This window comes from Schistocerca gregaria, chromosome 4 (genome assembly GCF_023897955.1).
Source record: "Schistocerca gregaria isolate iqSchGreg1 chromosome 4, iqSchGreg1.2, whole genome shotgun sequence".
NCBI lineage: Eukaryota > Metazoa > Arthropoda > Insecta > Orthoptera > Acrididae > Schistocerca > Schistocerca gregaria.
In genome coordinates, this window is record NC_064923.1 from 253,151,011 (window position 1) to 253,167,660 (window position 16,650).

Consider the following 16,650-nt stretch of genomic DNA (forward strand, 5'->3'; position numbering starts at 1 on the left):
CCACCGTGCTGAAAGATGTAATCGCCGTCCCCAAACAGTGGAAAGCAAGAAGGTGCTTAAAACATCAATGCAGGTCTTCACTGTGATAGTTCCACGCAAAACAAGGGGTGCAAGCCTCCTCCATGAAAAACGCGATCACACCATAACACCATCGCCTCCGAATTTTACTGTTGGCACTATGCACTCTAGCAGATGACGTTCACCGGGCATTCGCCATACCCACATGCTGTCATAGGATCGCCACATAGTGTACCATGTTTCATCACTTCATACAATGTTTTTCCACTATTCAATCATCACATATTTACGCTCCTTACACCAAGCGAAACGTCGTTTGGCATTTATCGGCGTGATGTGTGGCTTATAAGCAGCCGCTCCACCATGAAATCCAAGTTTTCTCACCTCCCGCCTAACTGTCATAGTATTTGCAGTTTGGAATTCCTGTGTGATGGTCTGGATAGATATCTGACTGTTACACATTACGACCCCCTTCAAGTGACGGCGGTCTCTGTCAGTTAACAGACGAGGTCCGTCTGTACGCTTTTGTGGTGTACGTGTCGCTTCACGTTTCCACTTCATTAGAGATGTTTAGCAGTGTGGCAATCTCGCGTACAGACGTATCACACAAAACACACCCAATCACCTGACCTCGTTCGATGTCCGTGGGTTACGCGGAACGCCACATTCTGCTCTCTCACGATGTCTAATGACTACCGAGGTCGCTGATATGGAGTACCTGTGAGTAGGTGGCAGCACAATGCACCTAATATGAAAGACGTATGGTTTTGGGGGTGACCGGATACTTTTGATCACATAATGTATGCTGAAAGCTTCAGGTCTCTAGCTCATCTGGAAGTTACTTTAAAATCAACTGCCAAAGTTGCACCGAATCGACAAACATATAGAATAGAAAACGAACTAATAAAAGTGTTAAAATAAAATACTGCAACGTGTGCAACTGTTGTTCTTCTCAATGAGCATTTTAAACAAGCACGATGCAATTTATGCTGGGAGATGAGGCTTATCATTCCATACAGTGAACTATTTGCTGTGGAAGATTTTCTCTATGTGGTGAGACGTTGAGCGTCCTTGTCTCAGGGTGAAACCATCCACTATAATTTTGTAAAGGCGTATGTAAGTATCAAGCCTTTTTTTCTTATAAACCATAGCAGACAAAGTTATGGCGTATGTGTCCACCTCAATGTTTAACATTCCAAGCACAATTTACACCTCATCTGCCCGTAGTTCATTTACATTTCCCAGCTCTAGCAAACGCTTTCATTTTAAAAGTCCAACAGAGCTCTTTACTGAAGAGAACGGTCCTCCCACCATCCTCCCTGTTCGTCGGCAGTCCAAAGTACCCGTTGGCATGCTCACAGCAAACGTACCAAGGAGCAAGCAGAACTCACACGCAAAAATACTTTTACAAACTTTAGAGTCAGGTTCCTTACACCAAAACAAGACAGGAAGTTCCCGTAAACAAACGCCCAAAAATCCTTAGTTTATGTATGAAGCTTATTGAAACTTAAACATTATTTTCAACACAACAAGTTACACACTGTCAGTTGTAAAGTGTCATTAACCCAGACTCTCATGCACTCATCTGATCAGGGAATGCCACATCCTTGCAAATATTCCCACATGGTCTCGAATGGTTTCGAGAGCTTCCACCACACGTCGGTGTAGAGTAGCTACGCCCGGTTTGTCTAATGCAATGACAAATTTACCCCGCTCCCCCCCCCCCCCCCCCCCCCCCGACAAAAATCCAGAGGCTCGAGAGCAGGTGAAGGTGTAGGCCATGGAACTGGTCCTCTTCCATCTATCCGTCCTTCAAGGTAGATATCAGACAATATATCTCGAACAATTGGACTAAAACGTGGTGGAGAACCACCAGGCATAAATCAAATGTTGACCATTATCTGCTAATGCACATCTCGGACGGCGTTGTGAATAAATTCCACGCAGAAATCATCTTCTGGAAGTCGCCTAGAATTCCACCACACACAAACTGATGCTGGTGCTTGGGCCGAACTCTATCAATAGAATTTAAATCAGCCAATATGTCTCGTTTTGCAATTTATTATTCGCTCTCTTCCTAACGATGCCTTCTGTAAACTTTCATTAATAAATTCAAAATGTAGCATTTTCAGACACTCACCACCCTCCAGGAGCCTTCTGTCCGCAGTTTCGGTAATATCAACTTCCGGCTGTTCAAACAACGGTAAACCGTCAATAAGATCAAGTCGTAGTTCTTTCCACACGAAGTGTCTTTTATATGGGGCGTCGGATGCCGAATACAACCTGAAGATACAAAGAAATAGGTACACCTGCCTAATACCATGTAGGCCCCCGAGAGCACGCATAAGTGCCGCAACACGACCTGGCATGGACTCTACTAATGTCTGAAGTAGTGCTGGAGGGAGTTGACACCATGAATCCTGCAGGGCTGTCCATAAATCTGCAAGAGTACCAGGAGGGTGCACATGTCGTCTGAACCCCACGTTGAAAGGCATCCAAGATATGCTCAATAGTATTCATATCTGGAGAGTTTGGTAGCCAGCGGAAGTGTTTAAACTGAGAAGAGTGTTCCTGGAGCCACTATGTAGCAATTCTAGAAGTGTGGTGTGTCGCGTTGTCCTGCTGGAGTTGCCCAAGTCCGTCGGAACGCACAAAGGACATGAATGGATGCAAGTGACCAGACACGATTCTTACGTACGTGCCATCTGTCAGAGCCGTATTTAGACGTATTAGGGGTCCCGTATCACTCCAACTGCACAAGCTCAAAACCATTACAGAGCCTCTACCAGCTTAATTTGTCCTCTGCTGGCATGCAGTGTCCATGGATTCACGAGGTTGTCTCCACAGCCGAACACGACCATTCGCTCGATACAATCTGAAACGAGACTCGTCCGACCAGGCAATATGTTTCCAGTCATCTATAGTCCAATGTCGGTGTTGACGGGCTCAGATGAGGTGTAAAACTTTGTGTCGTGCACTCATCAAGAGTACATGAGTGGGTCTTCGGCTTCAAAAGCCTATATCGATTATGTTTGGGTGAATGGTTTGCACGCTGAAGCTTGCTAATGGCCCAGCATTGAAATCTGCAGCGGGAGGGTTGCACTTCTGTCACGTTCAATGATTGTCTTTGGCGCTTCAGTGTACAACCGGTTCCACTGGATCCCTTATTTGTGGCCGAGGTACTGCACATCGACGAGGCATTGTTTACTCTTGACGGCCGTCTCAGTACCAGTAACCGATCTAGCAACTGTTGTTTTATGTAGGCGTTGGAGATGGCAGCGCCGTCTTCTGCCTGTTTACATATCTCATGCCTGTTTCTTTGGCGCTACAGTGGATCATTAAAAAGTTTTCCAAAAGTTGCTGAAGCCCATTACCGCCGAAGTAGCGATTTATTTTCGAAAGGTAGTCCATCGTAGTTTATCCGTAAATTATTCCTACACGTTATTCGACAAATTTAGAAATGGTGACTGTCGTCTGTCACTCTCACGGTGTTAGTAGTCCTCTTACGTGGACAGTCCAGTGGCTGCACGAACTCCGAGTAGAGTTAAACGCGCGTCGGGCAGCGACAATCTGTCCCCAATCAAAAGTGCTAACGTCGTCTATTTGGTCTGTCCGTAGTGCGCGAGAATTTGTGGTCGACTGCTAGTACAACGTCGGGCGACACCCGAGCAGGTGCCTCGCGAAACTAAACCTCTCGCAATGGCGAAACGAGTAGGCCCACTCTATAGTCAGTACAGGAGTTTCTAATTTAATTGCTTGTGTTTTCAAACATGCAGCTGACAGGGAATGTATCCCGTTTTGACGGAATTATGGGAACTGGCTAGATATCTTGGTGGTGAGGCTATCAGCATTCTTTACAGCTTTATTTCCAATGTCAATTTACCAGTTCTTACTGTTCTTCACAAATGTGCTTGAAACGACCCCTTTGAACAATTATACATGATTGTGCTTAAACTGGCACACAATAATTTTAGCGCAACGCAATCTGACTTTCAAAAATCCCTACAAAAGAATGGCGCTGACTAACATTAACCTATACGTTTCACAAATCACTTACCTCACAAAAATCTTCGTTACTCAACCTACTGCAATACAGCGAGCGCCACTACTGCCAGCTAAATAAAAGATTCAAACTACTGAAGGCACTAACTACTGATACGCGTAGTTAGCAAATTAAAGATTTTGATAGAGAGCAGAAAATGTATTTACCTCAATAGTGTTCAAAAGTGATAATATATATAAAAGTTCATGACATCCAGTCTTACAAATTTCAAAACTCCGCCATCTCTCTCCCCACATCCACCACTGCTGGCGGCTCACCTCAAACTGCCCAACGTTTCGCGCTGTTAACATTCAGCTGCCCAACACTACAATGGCAGACAACAATGCAAACGAGCCACAGACTGCACACAGCACAGCCAGTGATTTTCATACAGAGCGCTACGTGGCGTTACCAATATAAAAACCTAAACAGCCTACTTACATGTTCGTTACATATTCGTTGAAGAAGTTAAGATGTAGTAAAATTACTGCTACTTTGCTACTAAGCAGAAAGTTTAATTTTTTATATCAGAGGATGATGCTAAGCACATTTCATGACGGTGACAATTTGAAGGACTACACGTATCAAGATATATTTTTTCACGATATCGTTTTGTTTAGAGCAACTTTTTCATAAACAACGTTATACCACAGAAAACAGTGTTATTTCGGTGTATGTAAACGAATTGCACTGCGTCCACAGTACCACAATCCATATAATGAAGCTACCGTACCAAAATAATCTCATAAACGTTCTTTTCCTACGAATAAGCTAAGAGACAGCATTGGCAGTAACCGGAACGGGGGGGGGGGAGGGGGTGTTGCCCAATGAAACAGAAGATCTACGTACGATTCACAGATTCACAGTCGGCGCCACAAATTCCTCACCTCCGGAGCTTTTCGATTATCGGAGTATATTTGCGACTGGTTTCAAGACTCCTTGCGGGCATAACTCAACGAGTCGTTCTTAATGGAAGAAAATCGACAGATGTAAAGGTAATTTCTGGAGTACCCCATGTAATTGAAACAGGACTGTTACTAGAATGAAATTTTCACTCTGCAGCGGAGTGTGCGCTGACATGAAGCTTCAACTTTTACTGTTTACAGTGTATGTAAATGATCAAATAGAAAGTGTTCGATACTCTTTAAGCAGATGATTCGGTTGTCTGTATCAACACCAAAAGACAGTATCGATTTGCAGAATAAGTTGCAGAGAAGAAATGAATTGTGCAGGCTCTGGCAGTTGAGCGTAAACGTAGATAAATGTAAAGCATTGCGCATACTTAGGAAAAGACAGCCAAGATTCAAAACTTGATGAGAAACTGCTGGAAACAGTATCTACCTTAAAATATCTAGAAATAACTAACCAGAGCGACTTTAACTGGAATGATTACATAAAACAAATAGTAGGAAATGCAGACACCATACAGAAATTCATAGGAAAAATGTCATCCACGAAGGAAGTGGCTTACAAGATCCTTGTTCGACCAATTCTGGAGCACCGTTAGTGAGTATGGGATTCTTACAAGGTGGGACTGATGAAAGAAACAGAGCAGACCCAACGAAAAGCTGCACGTTTTGTCACGGGATCAATTAGTCGGCACGAGAGCGTTACTAATATTCTCAACAAACTCCATTGGCAGACGTTATAAGAGAAGCGTTGTGCACTACGGAGAGGTTTACTATTTGAAATTTCGAGAAAGTACCTACCGGGAAGAGTCGGACAACATATCAGTTATCGTAAGGACAGCGATGAGAAAATTAGAGCCAATACAGAGGCTTATCGACGATCATTCCTCCCATGCAGCATTTCGGAAGTGGAGCATCGTAGACAGATGAGTTAGTGGTAACCTTCACCACATACCATTACGTTGCTTGTAGAGTATGACGTAGATGTAGCATGATTTAGCTTTTTTCTAGGAGGCTTCCCGAACCCCACCTCGATGCTCTTCCCAAGAGTCGTCCCTGCGTCTTCCTCTGCAGTTCCCTTTCCTTGGTTAACGGCGCGCCTGGAAATACATTTCCTTCCGCGCATTCGGGTCTTCCCATCAGAGCCACACGTTCCCGACATAGCGGGTAGGCTTTGTGACAATCGGTATTGAAGCAGGAAATGTTTTAACTTTTCCACATACACGCTTAGTATGCAGAGCAATACGTACAATAATTGTTTCAATTTGATTTTTAGTTACCTGTGATGTTCGGATTATATTCCATATGAGACGTTCGAAACGGGAATGACAGATAGTAGAGGCTACAGGCAATTTCTCACTCATTGCGGTGTCTTAATGATCAATTATAAATTACTAGCACTGGGCTAAGGAATTGTCATAATCCTCCAAAAACCAGCACCAATCAAATTGTAAATAGCTTTGCAGCGAGTATCATTCGTCCAGTAATCAGGAGAAGATTGCTGCCTACAGTTCATAATGAAACGGCAGGCCATTCAGTTAACAGAAATAATTATCACAGTCGCAGCTATTTCAGTAATTTCACAAATATTTTGTAAATCATTAGAAAGTATTTAACGATCAACTCTTTCACAGAAAACTCAAATATCTACATTATTTCGCATTTTGTACAGATTGCAACACTAAGATGGTGGCGCAATTTAAGAAATGAATTCTGTGTATGTATTGGTGTACAATATTATAATTAAGAATTTGCTTACGTTTGGTTTATTTACATCCCGGATGAAACATTCTGGGAATAGGTCAAAATGACAACATATTTCCTATAATTCGACAAGAATGAAATTACCGCGACATTATGGTAATACGGCATGGTGGGTCCGAATTCTCATATCGGTGTGTTAATGGAATAAAACATAGCAGTCGCAAAGGAGACAGCGCGTCGTTAAGACAATGCGCGCATTTTCGAAAGGAGCTGGCTTTAAATCTCAGTGTCATCAAAGTTTTTACGTTTTCCTATCTGACAGCGACATTGTCCGCTCGTTTGAAAAGTATGTAGCCGACTAGCCATGTATAAATTGCTGTCACTGCACTAAAGTTTCATCATAATATTATAATAATCAGTATCAATGAAATTGTAAGTACCTTTGTAGGCGGTATCACTGGCCCAGCCGTCAGGAGAAGATTGCTGGAGTGTCTTAGTTCTTTTTTTTTTTATTTTCATATTCCACAGTTTGTCGTTCGCCACAGAAAAAGGTGGAAATTTGGTCTGTTTTTGATTCACGTCACCTAAAATATGCGTTTATCATGGAAACCCACCCAATGAGAATATTAAATTTCTTGAAAATTACTTTCACATTCCTTTTTTGTCCGGAAACTAGTTGGGAGGTAAACACAAAGTGAGAATTGATGTAATTTGTCATACGTAAATAAAAACGTATCCACTTCCACGACAGCAACCAGTTTATTATTAGAGACTTCACCGAATATACCACATTCCTTACGCCATAAGTAACGCATATACGCTGCTGATCATGCAAATAGCAGAACCAGCAAAGATACCAAATAAGGAAGTTTTACTACCGGCCGGGGTGGCCGAGCGGTTCTAGGCGCTACAGTCTGGAACCGCGCAACCGCTACGGTCGCTGGTTCGAATCCTGCCTCGGCCATGTGTGTGTGGATGTTCTTAGGTTAGTTAGGTTTAAGTAGTTCTAAGTTCTAGGAAACTGACGACCTCAGCAGTTAAGTCCCATAGTGCTCAGAGCCATTTGAACCTTTTTTTAAGTTTTACTTATTGTGCTTTTACTGTAAAGTAGGACTAACAGAATGGACAACATGCAGTCTTCTGCCATATGGTTCAAAGACCTCAAAGACAGGTCACAACTACAGGACTTAACACTTCAGAAATGTAACGGCTGCTGTCCAAATTACTGATTCCGAAAGCAGAAATGATGTCACCCCATATCATCACGTCAGGTGCTCGGCCCGAGTGGTGATGACGAATACGTTACGGCAACATTCCTTCTCTTCGAAGCCCCCACACACCGATACGTCCATAGTGATTCTGTGGATAGAATCAATACTCGTCTGACGGGACAATGTGGTGCTACCCTATGGTGAGCGTGTTATGCTTCGGCGCGCCACTGACTGCGCGACCCTCTCTCAGCCGCACTAAGAGATGCTACAATGATGGCCGTCACACTGTTCTTTTTCTGGGTTTGAGAAGAAAAATTTGTTAACACTACACAGACCAATTAAGATAACGTCGGTATATTCGACCAGCACTGTTACTGATTCATGCGAGGCATATTCGGACAGTAATGTCCGATCGGGCGCGAAATGGAAACCACAGTGAACATCCAATGCAGCTTTGCACAGATGTGTTGGACAGTGTCTCTGGCATTCCCATCGATCGCGTCGCGTCTGCCTTTTCAGTTCTGAGAGCCCAATTACCACGTAAAGATGCCTAGGAAATAGTGTCTCCTGCCAAGTATGAGGACCTGTTGAGAGATTTCGCCTGATGTCATGCAACCCACATAACACAACTGTTATGTGTTTCCTTCTTGATGACAGTTCTCGGCCGCACTCTGCAGGGGCGTGAAGATGATCCTGTGGCTTTTTCGATTGGGAAGTGTTTGCTCACCCATAATACAGCCCGTAATTTGCTCAGGCCGTTGCTTCTATGTCGAGGTTATTCGAAAGTTGGTACAACAGTATGACAGATGTATAAGTCGGAGCGGTGAGAAGTAGCCGGAAGGTGTAGCTAACTCTTGTAAATAAAACATTGCTGATTTTCTCAGTGGTTACCATTTCGTGATCGATCGGACCTTACTTTCCGAATAGCCCTCATATAATGGTGCCGAGTTTAGTGCTCTGCTTATGATGAGGGTCTCAATGTCATCCTTTGCTTGTTTATTTACCATTTTGTCAAACAACGCCAACACAAAACACAGGTAGACAAAATAGACAACATGCACAATCTACCGCGATACGGTAAACAAACGTGCATCAATTGTCATGAAAAGGTAATTTGAATAATTAAAAGTTTATTACTAAAATACAGTTCCTCAGATAATTCATTGCTTTACAATTATCAGGTCACATACAGCCTCACCGTGGTTCCGCTGTGTGTCCTCAGTTCAACATCTTTCCAGTACACAAATGTCAACGCAGCAAAACAGCATCAATAATTCTTATGCTCAGTCTTCCAATCCTCATAATGGAAATCTTTCTTCCATAATCTCTTCCTGGCTTCCAGCAGCCGTATGCTCTGGATATACGGTGGTAAACCCAATCTGCTGCTTGCTCGAGACGATGCCCCGCTTTAACTGTTATAGCAAGACGAAACCATAATCGTCCGGCCATAGTTTCGAGATTTTCGATTGCTTTGTGAGATGACTCATCTGAACTGCAACTTATGAAATTTTTATTCACTTAACTACACGAATGACAAAAATATTTACTTAACTTGATACAGCTCTTTGCCACAGGATTGCTTGATAGTTTACAACTCAATTAGTTGCTGATTTATTAATAAGAGGAATGATGACTCAGAATTATGGTTGGATAGCAAACTGACATAAAAAAGATTTTGAAATGAAGAACAAGGAATTATTTGATGAGTTTATTTTTATTTTTGTAGACTTGTATAGTTGGTCCACTTCACCCTCGTCACAGCCTAGTTTTTGACAGTTATTCTATTGATTGATCTTCTGAGTTAATTTACTGTACTATGGGAATTATTAGATTACATGAACTTTCATAATGGAGTTTATAATTGTTCTCCTTGACAAGTTCCTTCCTAACTGAAATTTCTGTACTTAAAGGTTAAGTCATGCGTTTCATTGGCATTCTGTGTCAAGGTTATAACCCAATTTCCCCGGACCAACTGTATTTAGCTTTTAACAGGTTTTTTTTTTGTTTTTTTTTTTTTTTGCTGAGTGTTGTTGTGTTGCTGTTTCTGCCAGTGTTTCATTTTGCAGGTGAGATTCATAATACGTGATTGTTTCGTTTCGTTTGCGGAATGTAGTTTCTGTCAGTTTCTTTATTTTACCACGGCCATAAGCCGGCCGCTGTGGTTTCGCGGTTCTAGGCGCTCAGTCCGGGACCGCGCGGTTGCTACGGTCGCAGGTCCGAATCCTGCCTCGGGCATGGATGTGTGTGTTGTCCTTAGGTTAGTTAGGTTTAATTAGTTCTAAGTTCTAGGTGACTGATGACCACAGATGTTTAGTCGCATAGTGCTCAGAGCCATTTGAACCATTTGAACCACGGCCATATATCCGCGCAGAAATTTTTTTGTGTTTCAAGTTACGTTCTTATCCACGTCGACTTTACAGATTGGTTTGCTTTTTTATACTGTTACTTTCTTTTTCAAACAGTTTGCACTGACCAAGCCTACTGAGCGCGAAATTATTGATTTGCTTATTTACTTGCTTATGAATGAGGTCGGTTTTCACATACATGGGATTCCTTTCAGTCTCGTGTAAGTGACGTGGATTTGAGTTCAGTAGCACATTTAGGTCGTCAGTTCACATTCTCAGGTTTGTATTTACGGTAACACACACAGAAGTAAAGGCTACTCACTTAACAACTTTCATTGACTATTAAAGCTTCACTTGATGGACTAATTAACAAATTCTTTTCTTGAATTACAGTAATCAAGATTTACGAAAGTACGTTTCGGGAGGACAATGAGGCGCTGAGAAAGGGAACGTCTCTTCTTCAGCCTCTCCCATTCGTCATTGGAGATTGCAGTGAGACACCGCTGATATGTGATATCGATATGCGTGGCCGACATTGATGTGGCGCCGCGGTCTCTGGACGATACCACATTGACAGCAAACTACACGCAACGCTGACGGTCCGCAACCCCACTGCCTTGTTGCCTCATGCTATCCGCTCAGATTCCAGGCTGCACTGTTGGGCTTACTCCTGGATGTGATCAGTTTTGTCTGCAGAATCCAATTCCGTCCAATTCCTCTGTCTATACCGAACAGCATTCACCACGGCATTTCCATGAGCCAGCCAAGTCGGTGCAAACGACATTAAACCACCGCTCTAAGCATGGCCCTCGGTGGCTCACCACCAAGGCAAACCTGAGGGTGGCACTTCGTCTCCCGGCTTGCCGGCACTTACGCCCACTGGCGCAGGTGCAGCGCACGACCCGAGCTAGAGCGAAATGTTGGGCTAGTCAAGAACTCAAGCATGCCGTGAAACAGTTTATGGTGGCACAGTGTAAAACATTTTTTCTTTCTATTTCAGTTTCACTGCCACAGCGTTATTTGTTTAGACAATCTGATCTATTGTAAAAAAAATTATGGTATTGACATCATCGGCCAAGAAGTCACTAATTAGCTATCTAAGCTATAATTTGACTCGTCTAAACACAATATTGTTTCTCAATAATCTTAAAATGTTATAAACAGATCACAAATCAAGCTGTGAGTCTTGAAACTTGAAGGCAGAGCAGTGAATTCTGAAAGCTGATGATTGTTCTTAAGTTCGTGTTATTGACTGCCTTAATCCTGATAAACACTCTTTAATTCTTCACATATGTACTGAAAGGGTACAGTACCGCCCGATATTGAAAATAGGATCAACATTCTTCGTTATTCATATCAGAACAACATATTTTTGGTAATAATAACTCAATTTCACTTAATAGACCGAAGATGGATACCAGTGTAGCAAAGAAGAACAATTTATTTATTTAATTGATCACATGTGCACTCCCACAAAATAAATCCCTACATTTGGTAACATCTGTGAAATGAATGAATGTATGGTCATCTGCTAACCGCAGATAGTGAATGTTCAATATATTATCATCTTTGAGACGGTCCTTTGGTCACCTTTGGTGGAACCAAGGATATGAAATTAACCTGAGCTTTGAGCGCCTGAAATGTGGCTGACCAATACGGTAGCATGGTGCTCCCCCACCTCGGCGGAGGTGCGAGATGGCGTGAAGAACGGCCAAGTTTCATCACTCTGGCGCTAGATCTTGTGTTTTAGGCGTGCTCCGTAAAGACAAAAGAGTGGAGAGAACGGTATGCATATGAAATACTTAAGAGTAGTTTGGAATAATTATTTCTCTATTTCAGGATCCTTTGGGGGGAGAATTAAATGACAGGCAGGTAATATTAAGGGAATCGTAGTAATCTTCAGAAGTGACCAACGGTCACAATGAAACCACGTGTAGCAATAAGTTGAAATACTTGCGACTGCTAGTGCTAAGCTAAAATACTTGCGAGTGCTAGTACTAAGCTAAAATACTTGCGAGTGCTAGTACTAAGTTGAAATACTTCCGAGTGCTAAAGCTAAGCTGAATTACTGGCGTGTGTACTATAAGTTGGAAATATTTAAGAAATTAGAGACGAGCACTTCCACGTGGTGAGTACTGTGTGAGTCTCAATCTGTGTATGAGACAAAGGATAAGGAGTACTCGTCCAAGGTATCAGTTGAGGGCTCGCGTGTGTGACGAATATGATCTTAAAATTACTTTGCGTGTTATGTTTCCATGTGGCGCTGGATTCAAAATGTTTCAAATGGCTCTGAGCACTATGCGACTTAACTTCTGAGGTCATCAGTCCCCTAGAACTTAGAACTACTTAAATCTAACTAACCTAAGGACATCACACACATCCATGCCCGAGGCAGGATTCGAACCTGCGTCCGTAGCGGTCGCTCGGCTCCAGACTGTAGCGCCTAGAACCGCACGGGCACTCCGTCCGGCGCTAGATTCATACTCTAATACTCTGAGAGAGAAGCAAGGTAAGTCAGCCGTCTATCCAGCAACGTCACTTGGCTTGCATTGCACACGTAGACGTGCATATATCCTCCAGAGTTCGTGGTAGGAAAGATGAATATGATCTTAATATTCTCTTTGCGTGTTATGTTTCCCTGTGACGCTAGATTCAAACTCTAATATCCTGAGAGAGAAGCGTGGTGAGTCAGCCGTCTATCCAGCAAAGTCACTTGGATTGCATTGCACAGGAAGACTTGCATATATTCTCCAGAGTTCGTAGTAGGAAAGAAAAGTTACGAAGGGCACTGTCGTGTGAAACTGGGATAAATATTAATTGAAGTGGGAAAGCTGAAAGTGAAGTGATTCCAACATTGCGACTATTCTTTGTGATGTATTCTATGTTGCCAGTGTGATGTATTTAATGTAATTTAAGAATGTGTGAGTTGCATGGGAGAGTAGCAAGATAGGTTCAGAGGCAGTGGGTTATGCATGTTACTTTTTGTATCGCTCGGTCTGGAGTAAATTTTCGTGATGATGGGTGTGAGAGTCGAAGTGTGAAATATAGCAAAAGATCCACCATCCTATCCAGAAAGTGCACTGTAGCGTTAGATAATTACGAGACCATAAGATAGAGAATCACCAATGTAAATCCATGCCCACTGGGCGGAGTTTCACATGTGTAATTGTTGTATAAAATGTAATGCTGTGTTTAGGTTATCTTTCAATCATGATAGAATTTATCGGAATAAAAAGATAGTGAAAAGAAAAAGATTAGTGGCCTTGTTCTTCGAATAGTGTGTAGTCATGATATCCAGAATTTATAATGTGTGCGCCATTCACATTCAGTGTCATGGCCATGTGTTGATCAAAGCTGTTGGGTAAGAAAGAAAATGTGGTATTGCCAGAGCGTAGTGAACAATCAGAGTTGTGTAAATTCCTAATAGTTAGATGTGAGTTATCCGTTTCCGCTCCGTAATATTCAAACAGGAGAATAATTTGTAGCTTAATTGTGGGTACTAGAGCTCATAATCAGTCATTGATGTTACTCAAGAAATAAGAATAAATCCACTCGCTTGGCAGACCACTCATCTTGCAGGCTTGACTGCTTGATGCCACAGTATAAGCAAGGCATGTGGGTGCCTCTCACTACTGTTTTCTATAATATAATGCACTTTTTAAGCTGAGGTGAACGTATTTACCCTCCTTCCACTTCTTTCCTGATTCAGTAAAGTTCTCCATTTCCCGCTTCTTAATTGAGATCAACATTTTATTAAATCATGCTGCACTTTATAAAAATAAAAACATGCTCACATACACAACGGAAACCATACTGAACTGTGCTGGTCGCCGGAAAATCAGATAACAAAGAATCACCTACGTTTAAGGACTGAATGACTTTGAAAAGGGTAGGGTCTTTCCAAGGCTGACAGAAGATGAAAGCGACAAATTCTCTGTCTACTCGCTGTGTCTAAACTATAGTACTTTTTAATAAATTTATTCATTTTTATACGGCATGGCTTTATTCTAACTGCAAATTTGTCGATGTATAATCCAAGAACCGTTCTGAAGCGTGATTTTTCTCTCATTTTTTATTTTTTTCTATTTTCCGTCTCGTTTTTTTTAGGTGCAGAGCGCAAATTTGGTTTATAATCCCGAAACATATAGAAGAAAGAAATTTAAAATATCACACAGACCTTTCATCTAGGAGCGACATTGAGTATCAGATGACATAATTACATAAAAACGCTTTTGATGTTACGGTTCACGTCCACTAATATTTTCCATTCTGTTTTTGTTTGTGTGGCGATTGTACTATGAAAAGCACTGTACGGTAGGCGTATAACGATAGGCAGCAGACGCTGCACCCTTTTCGCCACTTGGTCTGCACGTTAATTGCCCCAGAAACCACATGCTCCGGTGTATTAATTGCATACGAGTCAGTTGACCCAGCTCTTGAGACTTCTCAGTTTATCATGTGCCAAGGGATTTACAGGTTTTCTTTCGGCTGCCCCCGTAGATCACCCTTTCCACTCGTAGATTCAGTACATATGGGGACATTGTCACCTTATGAAACGACTATGTAAAGAATGTAAGTAGTTTGATGAATGGCAAACTAATCTAGGGTCAATGACAACGTTTCTGTGGGTAACAAGAAGAATTGTCTCCATGCTGTCTGATCATTAAAAAAATACAGCTTCTGCAGAGTCATACATTTTGGAACCAAGCTTATACAACTTGACCAATTATGCCATTTACGATCCAGTCTTGATGGTGTGGAGGCACTGTGTTCACTCAAGGAAAGGATACTTTAGTTATTTGCCCGTCATACAGAGCACAACTAAGTTTTAAGGAGATATCATTGGACTGACATCACTTGTCCTCCGCGAAAGTGATGTTAGCGTTCTGTTAGCGGATGTTCTAGGGTTCGAGCATACTATATCATATAGGTAGTAGGGGTATGTGTTTCTCCGTATGACTGAATCTGTATGAGATTTAGTACTACCGAAGAAATTTGCATTATAATCGATAATTAATGAAGGGTCTGTCCTTCAGCATACATCAGCGACAAAAGACCTTTCGTCTCGTAACGAGTGAAGGTAGTGCCAACTATAGATTTGGGTGTCATTTTAATACAGCCTTCAGAAGAGACGTGGGAGCAGAAGCATTCAGCGTGCAGTCATACTCCGTCTTAATCCTTATTTAGTGTTTGTACAGCTGTTAGAGGGTGCTAGGGTCGGCTCCTGAGCCAGTTCAAGACAAAGCTTTCATGATGTTAATTCTGTAATGTACCTTAGACTGGAATTCTGTGACATATGTTTGCATTTCAGTGTAATTGCTAATCACATACCCGGAAATTTAACTTGAGTGAGTACTAAAATAATATGATTATTAATTAGTAAGTAATTTCCGGTGTCTAATAAAAACATCCAGATGCTGTATCTCAGGCATTACGCCCATTCCTGTCTAGATTAACCGAATTATCACAATGTCGACATTTTGCTGCAGGGATGACTTAACTAGGACACTACCAACAGAGTACAAAAGGGATTCTGAATTTTAGCAACAAATTAGAACCCTTTTATCGGAAGATACGATTCCATCAAAAGCAAAATCAGTTATGTTCGACAGGTACTTCACACTAGTGTTGACGCTTTGTATCGAAGCACTCACCCTCATCGTAACTCCGGACATCAGCAATGAAATTCCTTAGACCCACAATCTAGAAGACCAAAATGGATAAGTTACGGAACGAGGAGGTGAGAAAGGAAGCTGCAGTCAAGACTACCCTTTTACACCGAATCATCACATCATGTTTAGTCGGTGGTACGAATCTGTTATGAGGCTGGAGCCTATAAGAACAGCCCTAACGAATTTAGAAAGAGAAGTGGAAGGAAAACGCCCTGTACGAAGACCCAGAACCCGTTGGATGGACGTGATCAAGGATAACATTGTTGCCAGAGGAAGGACAAAGTATGATGATTTATATACGGACAAAAGGAAGTGGAAGAGCTTCACTACCCTGGGAAATGGAATTGTGCAGTGATGGTGGTGGTGATAATACTGATAAATTTTTTTCAGGAATAAATGATAGTGATGAAGCGCTAGAATACGAGTACAGAAGTCCATCCTAGGTTCTTTATCAGTTCATTAACCTTTAGCAATATTTGTTACGTAAAAACTGGCCTAGCGAATCGCACCCTCCATAAACGGCTGGGTAATTCTGTTCAAAGGCCTAAAGAAGGCAACGGCATACCACCATGCTCAATAAACCTATGTTCGGACAGCTGAAAGCTTAAATTTTATCCAGAAGACCGGACCAGCAACATGCGGTGCATTCTAGTAAACAGGGCAGCAGCGCCCGCTTTGGCTCGCCGTGTTCCCCGGGCTGGTGCGGTTGGCCTGTGACCGCTGGCGCGTTGAACGCGCGGCGTGGCGCAG